We start from the raw sequence: 12621 nt of genomic DNA on the forward strand, positions 1-12621 counted from the left end.
AAACTCGGCTAACAGACTGGATGATCATAGGAATTACAGAACCTCATTTGCATGTGTGATGATGGCAGAGATTAAGGAAATAGGAAATTAAACTTCAAAACAGCTGCTCATCAAACACTGTTTTTTGTTTGTTCATGTATGATCAATAAACCTATCTTTATGCCAAGGTCAGTAAGCAAGAATATTTTTAGAAGAATCTTACTTCCTCAAGTGAGAGTACTATTGGGTTTGAATGACAGGGCAGTAGAGATTTTAGTTTTTTATTGTATTTGCTTATTTTACAATTAGACAGGCAGAACAGGTGGAAATTAACAAGCCATTTTACAGTGCAGATCCTAGGACAACTGGGGTGGCCCTCCTTAGAAACTCTAAGCTCCTTCTTTCCCTTCTTCTTTCCATCAGTTACTGTTTCTTCCCAGTGATACACACACATGCTGACATCGGGCCCCTTCCTCTCAGCTGGAGGGATGTGTCACCTTCTTTCAACTTTGGTACTCTGGTGGGCATCTCATTATAAAAATACAGCAGGATCCCATTGATATCTACTGACCATAATTATTCCTTACAATTACAAACTTGATGGGCCCATGTCTATCAGTAGCCCAGAGAAATGGGGCCACCAAAAGAGAGAGTTTCCCACATACTCAGGGTGGTTTCTCAAGTATGCAGAAAAAAATATTGATTTCTAAATAAAAAGATTAGGGAGGGATTCCAAAATGGCCTCAATAGTCACTGACCATTCTCATGACTATTTACAAGCCTCAGAATGTTGAGGAAAATTGAACATCAGTTACCGGGAGTGGGGTAAAAGGGTACAAATTGGCCAGTTCATGCCCCTGACAGTTTATACTATCCTAGAGGGGATGATCGGAACCTCATGGAATCATAGAGCTGGAAGGGACCACCAGGGCCATCAAGTCCAACCCCCTGCACAATGCAGGAAATTCACAACTACCTCCCCCCTCCACACCCCTAGTGACCAAAGATGGCCATGATGTCCTCCCTCTCATCATCTGCCTAAAGTCACAGAATCAGCATTGCTGACAGACGGCCATCTAACCTCTTCTTAAAAACCTCCAGGGAAGGAGAGCTTACCACCTCCCGAAGAAACCTGTTCCACTGAGGAACCGCTCTAACTGTTAGAAAATTCTTCCTAATGTCTAGATGAAAACTCTTTTGATTTAATTTCAACCCGTTGGTTCTGGTCCGACCTTCTTGAGCAACAGAAAACAACTCGGCACCCTCTTCTATATGACAGCCCTTCAAGTACTTGAACATGGTTATCATATCCCCTCTCAGTCCTCTCCTCTTCAGGCTAAACATACCCAGCTCCTTCAACCTTTCCTCATAGGACTTGGTCTCCAGACCCCTCACCATCTTTGTTGCCCTTCTCTGGACACCTTCCAGCTTGTCTACATCTTTCTTAAATTGTGGTGCCCAAAACTGAACACAGTACTCTAGTTGAGGTCTAACCAGAGCAGAGTAAAGCGATACCATCACTTCGCATGATCTGGACACTATACTTCTGTTGCTGCATCCCAAGACTGCATTTGCCTTTTTAGTTACAGCATCACACTGCTGACTCACGTTCAGTGTTTGGTCTACTAAGACACTACTGCTCAAACAAGTCTCCCCCATCCTATAATTATGTATTTGATTTTTCCTACCTAAATGCAGAACTTTACATTTGTCTTTGTTGAAGTGCATTTTATTAGTTCTAGGCCATTTCTCCAGCCTGTCAAGATCATCCTGCATCTTGGCTCTGTCTTCTACCGTATTTGCTACCCCTCCCAATTTAGTATCATCTGCAAATTTAATAAGCATCCCCTCTATTCCTTCATCCAAATCATTTATAAAGATGTTGAACAACACAGGGCCCAGCACAGATCCCTGAGGAACTCCACTAGTCACTTCTCTCCAAGTGGACGAGGAACCATTAACTAGCACTCTTTGGGTACGATCTGTCAACCAGTTGCAGATCCATCTAACAATAATAGGATCTAACCCACATTTTTCCAATTTGTCAACTAGAATACTATGTGGAACCTTATCAAAAGCCTTACTGAAATCTAGATAAACTATGTCTACAGCATAGACATATCCATGATCATCACCACACTAGATGTTAAAAGCTTTTTTCAAAGAATCTAACTACTTTTCAGCTAAAACTGTCCTGGCAGGGGGGATAATTAGGATTAGAGGAATAGCAGTTCTTCCAGTCCTAATTAATTGCAACCACCTTCCATGAACTCCAAGCTGCATAGGGATTGGAACGCAGCATAACATTGGGTTCATGCCTGACTGTAATTTCTCATCTTCAAATTCCCCCATATAGCTCAGGAGGAAGAGGTTAAATGCCCTTTGGCCTCACTGTTGCTCAGGTTCAGAGCTAGATCAGCACTTCCTGCTCAATAGTCAGTTATATGGGGTAATTTCTTTGTATTGTATTGTATTTATTATTATAGTCAACTATCAGCATAATTTCTTTGTAGTACTTCGCTGCTAAAGTTCAGGTCAAGGGGAGTGAGAAGCTACTCAGACTGCTACTCAGCAGTCTTATACTATTACTTTAAGAGGGGATTTCCCAGTTGTTCATTCTCCCTACCCAGTGATTCCTCCTGGACCCTCAGTTCCTTCCTCATAATAGATAAAATTTTGGGTTTCTTTTAATGTAATCTATTGTATGCATTTTGTTAATATTGCAAGCCGCCTTGAGCTCTATAAGGAAGAAAGGTGGCTAGTAAATATTTTTAATAAAGCAATAATAAAATAACTGGATGGTTATTAGTCATGATGGCACTAAAACAGGGCCATCAACAAATGCAAGAACCTCAGTTAATTCCCCAAAAAATCAGTTTATTAGATTAAAAAGATATTAAAATACATTAAATTAGATATTAAAAAGGAGGGGGGACCTGTACTCAGTGGCACATACAGTACTGTACCTGTGTGCTGCCCTCACACTCTCATGGAATCCTTGCAGCATGAGAGCAGAGCACAAGCACAAGCGCTCAGTTTGCTTGGCGGCCATTCATAGGAAGGAAAACCACCACTTGTTTCCCATCAGCCCATGGTCTACTATGGGAGAGAAATTGGGTGTGAGAGGTTAGCAGTATTATGTGTATAGTCCCAGGTCCACATTTTCCCACCCTTCACTAAGATCTTCTAAGCTATTAGGGGAGCTATCTGCTTCACCAATTTAAATGGGTATTTGGAAAAGATTAATGAGTAGCAGAGGACAGCTTCCTTCTATTTAAGCTGTGTAGTATGCAAGCTTTCCCCAACAGCTTAGTGTGAGGAAGTGAAAATTAAGGTCAGAGGATGCACATGATGGAGCAGAGCAAACCACTTCAGCTGCAAAGCCAGAGGAATCACAAGGGAGGAGAGAAATGGAGGGTTTTTCCTCTTCCATTATTCCATATGGGCTGCCCACTTTCCCTGGACTCTTATCCACCTATCCATCTAACAAACAGTTGTAGTTGAATGTCTTCTCCTATCTACTATTTGAAAATCCAGGAAAGTTCTGATTAAACCAAAGGAACTAATCCAGTTATATACGTTGCATTTAAATAGAGAAGTCGTGTATAATTCCATGTATCTATCCTTACTGTGCTTTGCATTTCTTATATAGCAAATTGGTTCTTCAAGGATTTCATACCCTTTCTATCTGCAGATAGGAATCCCTTTCCTCATAACAGATCACACAGCAACTGCTAAACAGTACATCATACAACTGTCCAGGTGATGTAGCGACAAATGGCATCTCACATCCCTCTGATACTCCTAAGCGAAATTAGGTTGGCACTGTAATTAGCCAACCTGGAATTTTATCATGACTGTTATCTGCAGACGTATCTGGGGAATCTTACATAAATCATTGTGTACGTTCTTGCTTAGCACTATCCCAAAACCTGAACTCAGCCTTGCATGTGATTCTGTCAAAAACAGTAAAGGTTGATGCTTTCATATAGGGAGAAAGGTTCTAAGTGCTTCAGAAATGTCACACTGCTTTCTTTTAATAACAGTGGTAATTCAGAGCAAGATGGTGGAACATTTCAAAAACAAAACATCTTTTCTTGAGTCTGACATGAAAATTGGCAGGTCCCTGGAAGCTGCTTCTTTCCCTAGCTACCTGCTGTCCCTTGGGCCCTCCTGACCTCATCATCCCTGAGGCACAGTGGAAGCACAAAGTACTCACAGCTTTCTGTGAGTAGTTTCCGTTTGGAGATGATGGCTTGGTCCTTCTCTAACAGGAAAGGATCCCACTTGACATTATTCAGGCCTTTAAGAAGCTAGTTGAAGGTCTGTCCTGTGGTTGGTGTGTTAAAATTTCTGGGGGTGGCATTCTCCTGGGAAGTTCTTCTCATTTCCTCATGGTACCTTCACTTTGTGCTTGTATTGCAGTAATTAAGAATGTGGGCCTAAACACGTCGAATAAGCTATACTTTTTAAATATTTTGGATTATATCAAGAATTCACAGAAGCCCGGTCTACTAGGCCTGAGCAGCTGGGAGAGAGACAGAGGAGGAGCTTAGAGACAGCTGTAGCTGGCTGAAGGTAATTGCTGTGCTGTTGATTGCTGAGAGGTGGGACTGAGAATATTTAAACATACTCTGCTTGCCAGAGGCTGGCCTGAGCAGCTGGGAGAGAGACAGAGGAGGAGCTTAGAGACAGGTCAGTGAAAGTTTTATTGTAAAGTTTGTGTGTGTTTTCCCCAGTGGCTGGGGAGCAGTAGTTGAGGTTGCTGTGTGTGTGTGAGTGAGTGCCTGTAGCCTGCTGGAGGTGGGTTTCTGACTGGTTCTCTTTGTTGTTTTATCTAGCTGTAGCTGGCTGATGGTAATTGCTGTGCTGTTGATTGCTGAGGGGTGGGGCTGAGAGTATTTAAACAGGCTCTGTTTGCCAGAGGCGCGAACCTTTGGCGCGAGCTGAAGGGTGAGAGCACAAGGGCTCTTGGCCTGTGACTCTTCGGCTGGGGATCGTGTCTGGGGGCCTTGAAACAAAGTTTGTATTTGTCGTTTACTCTGAAACCAGGAGTGTTGTGAAGCTTTTAGTAGGGTTACCATTGAGGAATTGTGCAAGAAACCATACCGTGTCTGCAATGAATCAAAGCGGAATGGCTGGTGAGGGAGCGGAGGCAGTGATGTGTAAGGTTTGTGGAATGTTTGTTTTCCTACCCGAGGGTAACTGCAATTACACATGCAGTAAGTGTAAGTTGGTGGCTCTACTGGAAGGGAAATAAGGGGACTTGAGGCATGCTTGTCTACACTGCAGAGTATAAAAGAGAGGGAGGAGTTCATGGACCAAACTCTTGAAAACCTCTTGGGAGGGCAAGAGGAGGAGGAGGAGGGCCAAATAACTCAGTGTAGGGAGGGGGACCCACCTCAAGAGAAGAACATGTGGAAGAATGTTACCCGCAGAAATAAGAAAGTCAGGAGACATTCTGTTACTCTGCTGCTTAGCAATCGGTTTCAAAACCTCCCTATAGATGCTGAGCCTGGATCATTGGAACAAAGGTTCAGTGCCCAATCCTCTCTAATCTCACAAGTCCCTGTTGATGACAGGACTTCTGCTCCCCAATGTAGGAATAGGCGAGTGTTGGTTATTGGGGATTCCCTACTGAGAGGGGTAGAGGGTAAAGTGTGTCGGCCGGACATGTTGTCTTGAGAGGTGTGTTGTCTGCCGAGAGTGCATATCTGGGATGTGACGGAAAGTCTGGATAGAGTTGTTAGACCCACAGATCATTATCCTTTCCTTCTTATTCATGTGGGAACAAACGATGCTGCCTGGCACGGCCCAGAACGTATTAAAAGGGACTATACAGCTTTGGGTAAAAAGGTGAAGGAACTGGGAGCACAGGTTGTGTTTTCGTCAGTTCTTCCTGTAGTAGGCCGTGGATTGGGAAGAGAACGAAAAATTCTGGAAATAAATGAGTGGCTGCGTCCATGGTGTCGCCAGGAAAAGGTTTGGTTTTTTGGACCATGGCTTACACTAACTGGATAATGCTCTTCTATCAAGAGATGGTTTGCACCTCTCAAAGGTGGGTAAAAATGTGTTTGGCCACAGCCTTGCAAGCCTGATAAGGAGGGCTTTAAACTAAATCTTCCGAGGGAGCAAGACATAAAATTAAAGCCTCAAGTGAGGACAGTAACTGCAAATATAGATATGAACAATTTGCGGAGGGTAGCACATATGCAAGGAAAGACAGTTCAAAAACATAACAATGGGAGGGAGGCAATCTTAAATAAGCTGCCAAGAAGAAGGACCTGTGGTCTAAGGTGTCTCTACACTAATGCACAGACCATGGGAAATAAGCAAGATGAACTAGAACTGTCAATTCGGTTTGTCCCGAACCGAAAAACAGCCGAATTCCCCCTGATTCGGCGGTTTTTAGTTTGGATGGAACCAAACTAAAAAAAGGCAGGAAAACGGGGAGCCGAATTCAGCGAGTTTGGGGTGTTCGGTGAATAAATTCAGCAAATTTGGGGTTCGGCGCAGCAGCATAACCGTCAGTTAGTAAGCAGCATTTTTCCCTGGCCAATTGGTGGCCAATCTGGGTCTTCTTCTGGCCAATTAGTCATGATTGAGTGCATGAGCCCAGCTGCTGCGCAGCCCGGGCAGAGAAAGAGAGAGTATCTGTTTGTGTGAGAGAGAAACCCCGGGGGGGGGGGTGTGCTTGTGCACATTTGCTCCTTTCCGTGGCTGCAGGGGGTGCATTTTTGGGGTTACAGCCCCCAAACTTTCAGCTTAGCTTCAGAGGAGCCTTCTTGCAAGAATCCCCAAGTTTTGTAAAGATTGGATCAGCGGGGGCTGATATATGGGCCCGAAAGGGGTCCCCCCCTTAATGTGCATTTTTATTCCATTTACAGCACACATTCGAGCCATTCTGTGGCTGCAGGGGGCGCATTTTGGGGGGTACAGCTCCTTTCAGCGTAGAGGAGCCTTCTTGAAAGAATCCCCAAGTTTTGTAAAGATTGGATCAGCGGGGGCTGAGATATGGCCCCCCTTTTCCTTGTTGGGATGAATGGGATCAGCCGATCCTGTGTGCATCTCGACAGCGGCAAAACCAAGACAAAACCTCCCGTGCTTAAATGGAACCGTATTGAATTACCCAGTCCTCCAAGTCCCTCCTGATGGAACAGAAGACATCCACAGTAAGACCCCTTTTGGGGCTTTAATCTATAATTTTTCTCCTGTGTGTGTCTTGGGAGGGAGCAGTTTCTGTGGGTGGGGGGGAAGCCAAAGGGGGCTTTCACCCATTCTGTTGGGGGGTGCCCCCTCGAGTCTCTCTCTCCCTGGTTTGAGGGGGGGCTTCAGTTGTGTGTCCTCAGGTTTTCCCTCATTCATAAGATCGGTTAGGTCTATCTTGATGCTTGCTCAAAAATTGTTTTCAAATTGTGACTTAAAGAATGCATTTTCCTGGTCCCGAGTCCGATGCAAAAGGGGAAATTCCACCCCCTCCTGCTCCTTATGCTTAGCTAGCATGCCTCTGTCCCTTTCCATGGTTTGCAAACTCCCAGGTGTCAGGTGTTGCTTTGCATGGTTGTATACGTGTTGCTTTGCATGGTTTGCATGGTTGTGTTGCTTTGCATGGTTTGCAAACTTCTTCGCACCTGCCCCACCCTTGCTCCCCGCAGCTCAGCTGTTTGTCGGGGCTGGAAGCTTCGAGTGGGCGGCAAGCTCTGCTAATTGCAAACCCCCATTGTCAGATGCACATTAAGGAGGGGGGACCCCTTTCAGGGCGCATATCTCAGCCCCCGCTGATCCAATCTTTACAAAACTTGGGGGTTATTGCAAGAAGGGTCCTTTGAAGCTAAGCTGAAAGTTTGGGACCTCTACCCCCAAAAATGCCCCCCCCAAAGCTGTGGAAAGGTGCCATTGTGTTTTTAATGGCTTTATTTGGCCGAATTTTTCCCCGAACTCCGGACCTCATGCTGAATTGCACGGACCCGAAGCAGGGGAGTTCGGACTTCGGCATTTCCCGATTAAAAACGGGCCAAATTTTGCCGAATCCGAATTTTACCGAATTTTTTTTCCAACAGCCCTAACTAGAACTTTTAATAGCAAAAAGCAAATATGATATAATAGGCATTACAGAAACCTGGTGGGACAAGTCTCATGATTGGAATGTATTAATTGAAGGGTATAACCTATTTTGGAGAAATAGACCAAATCGGAAGGGGAAGGGTAGCATTATACATTAGGGATGATTATACCTGCGAGGAGATCCAGGACTTAAACGCTGGAACCCAGCTTGAAACCATCTGGGTAAAAATTAAGGAAGAGAAAAACAGTGATGTCATTGTGGGGGTATATTATTGACCCCCAAGCCAAACTGAAGAGTTAGATTATGCTTTCCTGGAACAGATGTCCAAACATTCAAAAAAGAAAGATGTAGTAGTAATGGGAGATTTCAATTATCCTGACATCTGTTGGAAGGCTAACTCTGCCAAAACAACTAGGTCTGACAAATCCCTCACTTCCCTTGCAGACAACTTTATAGTCCAAAATGTGGAAGAAGTGACAAGGGAAACAGCCATTTTGTATCTGATCTTAACCAGTAATGATGACTTGGTTTATGGGGTAGAAGGAGTGGGATCTTTAGGTGGGAGTGACCATGTTCTCATGAAGTTTGTTATACAGCAGAAAGGAGAAGCAAGAAATAGTCAAACATGTACTCTAGACTTTAAGAAAGCTGATTTCAATAAATTTAGGGAACTACTGGGTGTGATCCCATGGGTGAGAATATTGAATGAGAAAGGAGTACATGAAGGATGGGAAATTCTTAAAAGGGAGATATTGAAGGTGCAATTTCAATCAATTCCCACGAGGAGAAAAAAAGGTAGAGGTTTGAAGAAACCAGGGTGGATGACTAAAGAACTTTTGGTTGAGATAGGATTTAAGAAGGGCATGTACGAGAAAAGGAAAAAGGGAGAAATCAACAAAGAGGAATTCAAACAAGTAGCCAGCACTTGTAGGGAGAAAGTCAGGAAGGCTAAAGTGCAGAATGAGCTCCGGCTAGCCAGGGAAGTTAAAAACAACAAAAAAAGGTTTTTTGGTTATGTCCATAACAAAAGGAAGATCAAGGTAACGATCGGGTCATTGCGTGGAGAGGATGGTGAGTTATTAACAGGGGAGGCAGAAAAGGCAGAATTACTTAACTCCTTTTTTGTATCAGTCTTCTCCCAAAAGGGGAATAGTGCTCAATCTGGGAATAATGGAGCAGAGGATGCAATAGGGGAATTACAGCATAGTATAAACACTGAGATAGTACGGGAATACCTGGCTACTCTTAATGAATTCAAGTCTCCAGGGCCGGACGAACTGTATCCAAGGGTGTTAAAAGAACTGGCTGAAGTGATTTCAGAACCACGGGCAATAATCTTTGAGAATTCATGGAGAACAGGAGAAGTTCCAGCAGACTGGAGGAGGGCAAATGTGGTCCCCATCTTTAAAAGGGTGGGGGAGAAATCCCAAACAATTATCGCCCAGTCAGCCTGACATCAATACCAGGTAAAATACTAGAACAGATAATTAAACAGACGGTCTGTAAGCACTTAGAAATAAATGCTGTGCTCACTGACAGTCAACATGGGTTTCTCAAAAATAGGTCATGCCAAACTAATCTCATATCTTTTTTTGAAAGAGTGACAAGTATGGTAGATGAAGGGAATGCTGTAGATGTAGTGTACCTTGATTTCAGTAAAGTCTTTGATAAAGTCCCCCATGATCTTCTTGAAACAACGCTAGTAAAATGTGGGCTGGACACTGCTACTGTTAGGTGGATTGATAATTGGTCGTCCCAAAGGGTGCTCATTAATGGCACAACTTCAACCTGGAGAGGAATGACCAGTGGGGTACCATAGGGGTTTGTCCTGGGACCGGTACTATTTAATATTTTTATAAATGACTTGGATGATGGAATAGAGAGCATGCTAATCAAATTTGCAGACGACACCAAGTTAAGAGGGGTAGTTAATACCCCTGAGGGGAGGGTCAGAGTTCAGAATGACCTCAATAGAATGGAGAGCTGGGCCATAAGCAATAAAATGGATTTCAATAGGGAGAAGTGTAAAGTACTTCACCTAGGCAGAAACAACATAAGGCACAGGTACAAGATAGGAGATAGCTGGCTTGATAACAGTACATGTGAAAGAGATCTGGGAGTCTTAGTGGACCACAAACTGAACATGAGTCAACAGTGTGATATGGTGGCTAAGAAGGCCAATGCGATTCTGGGCTGCATCAATAGGAGTATTGTGTCTAGATCAAGGGAAGTAATACTACCACTGTATTCTGCATTGGTCAGACCTCACTTGGAATACTGTGTCCAGTTTTGGGCTCCACAATTTAAGAAGGATGTTGACAAGTTGGAGCATGTCCAGAGGAGGGCGACCAGAATGGTCAAAGGTCTGGAATCCATGCCCTATGAGGAGAGTCTTAGGGAGTTGGGTTTGTTTAGTTTGGAGAAGAGAAGGTTGAGGGGAGACATGATAGCCATGTTTAAATATTTGAAGGGATGTCATGTTGATGAGGGAACTAGCTTGTTCTCTGTTGCTCCAGAGACTAGGACATGGAGTAATGGATTTAAACTAATAGAAAAGCGATTCCACCTAAACATTAGGAAGAACTTTCTGACAGTGAGGGCAGTTCGACAGTGGAATGCACTGCCTCGGAGGGTGGTGGAGTCCCCGTCTTTGGAGGTCTTTAAGCAGAGGCTAGATGGCCATCTGTCGGGAGTGCTTTGATTGTGGGACCCTGTGTGGCAGGGGGAGGGTTGGGGTCACTGGGGATGTGGGGGAAGGTAGTTGTTAATTTCCTGCATTGTGCAGGGGGTTGGACTAGATGACCCTGGTGGTCCCTACCAACTCTATGATTCTACTTCCTGTTGTGTTGACATCGGTTGGCATCATTTTCCTGCTTTTCTAGAATCAAGTGGTTGCCAAATAGATCTATACCAAGTATTCAGTTTAATCTTCCAATGTTAAGCAAAATTTGGAAAAGGGCTAAACTATGAAAAATCAAAGGTGCTATTGGTGCCAGCGTGGTGTAGTGGTTAAGAGCAATGGTTTGGAGTGGTGGACTCTAATCTGGAGAACTGGGTTTGATTCCCCACTCCTCCACATGATTGGCGGACACTAATCTGGTGAACCCACTCCTACACATGAAGCCAGCTGGGTGACCTTGGGCTAACCACAGCTCTCTTAGGGCTCTCTCAGTCCCATTTACCTCCAAGGGTGTCTGTTATGGGAAGGGGAAGGGAAGGTGATTGTAAGACGGTTTGATTCTTCCTTGAGTGGTTGATTCTTCCTTAAGTGGTACATTAAGTCAGTATATAAAAACCATCTCTTCTTCTTCTATTATATTCTCATCGGCACATGCAGAGTAAGTTATAAATCATAATGAAAGTATTTATCAGCCTAGGAGGTAATGGGAATATGCTGGGGTTAAGTGTTTTCACCCAGCATCAGTCATTAGAACCATTGCAACTGATCAGCTAGAGGGATGGTTTTCATTCTGGGACATCAGATCCAAATATCACCAGTTACTTCTTTAGCTCCTTAGTCCTATACTATCCCACCCATAACCTACTAATCTATTTAAATGTTCCTATTTCCACCTGGTAGGTTCCAGTCCATCCTTTGTGATTAATTCTGTTTTACCATTAATTTCTGAGAAGATCACAGGTTCACATCTGCTGGGAGAGATCTGCTTGCTGCTAGGCCTTCTTCACTTGCTCATCTCCTGTTTAAGCTATTATTTTTACTGCTAGCTCCTCTACCACTTAGTTCATCTTGTTAATTGTCTCTCTCATTTCCATGGCAGGATTTCACTGAAGACACGTGTTACCTACCTGCCTAGGTTCAGGTCCTGCTGCCACTATCATATCAAGTTGCACTTTCTCTAACATGCAAAGACAATCTAGTGTCCCATGGGCACGCATGAGTGCACACACGCACTTGCTTGGCCACTCTGTGCTCTTTGTTGATTTTCATCTTTCCCACCATCTGCCCAGAAGCTTATTCCACAGATGCCATCTGTCTAACTGCAGTCCTTTTTTCAGGTAGCTAGAGTATTTCTCACATTAGCAAGCCTGGAAGCTGAAAGGAGTTCTGCCTAGAAATATAAGTGGTCATAGGAAAGAGACTGTGGAGCATGATAGAATTGGCACCCTTAGCACTCTCTTCTTCAACTACCCACCTTGTCAGGGGGAACTAATCACCAAACAGGGCTCCATTTGCATGATTCCAGAAGACAGATTTGATGTGATCTAACAACAGAACTTTATTTTGGCTGCCCACGGCATCCTAGTCCCTAATTTTGTGACATGCCAACTTTACACATCAGTGAGTAACTGTTAGCAAGACCAAGTTCTTCTTAATGTTCCCTGTTAAACTTTCTTTAATGGAAACTGTCAAGGTGGACATGTTGAAGGTTAAAATGGGTGGCACAGATGGACAAGAAAAAGGATGGGATGGACAGGTATTCCTTGGGATAGGTATAGATCACTATATAGTTAGTACCTTTTATTCTTCACTGAAAAACTGCTAGTGCAATGGCAGCTTCGTTGTGGAGTGTTACCTACTCTCGTTTGATTGAGAGTTAGGAGAGGGTGGCCTCATT

General features: G+C 43.9%; 1 protein-coding gene across 1 annotated transcript in view; it reads left to right on the forward strand.

Annotated features, from left to right (window-relative positions):
* The window catches only part of CACNA2D2 (calcium voltage-gated channel auxiliary subunit alpha2delta 2), a 720324-nt gene that overhangs the window by 436722 nt on the left and 270981 nt on the right, over window positions 1-12621 (forward strand). The window lies entirely within an intron of this gene.

The sequence above is a fragment of the Euleptes europaea genome, chromosome 1 (genome assembly GCF_029931775.1).
Source record: "Euleptes europaea isolate rEulEur1 chromosome 1, rEulEur1.hap1, whole genome shotgun sequence".
In the NCBI taxonomy this organism is placed as follows: domain Eukaryota; kingdom Metazoa; phylum Chordata; class Lepidosauria; order Squamata; family Sphaerodactylidae; genus Euleptes; species Euleptes europaea.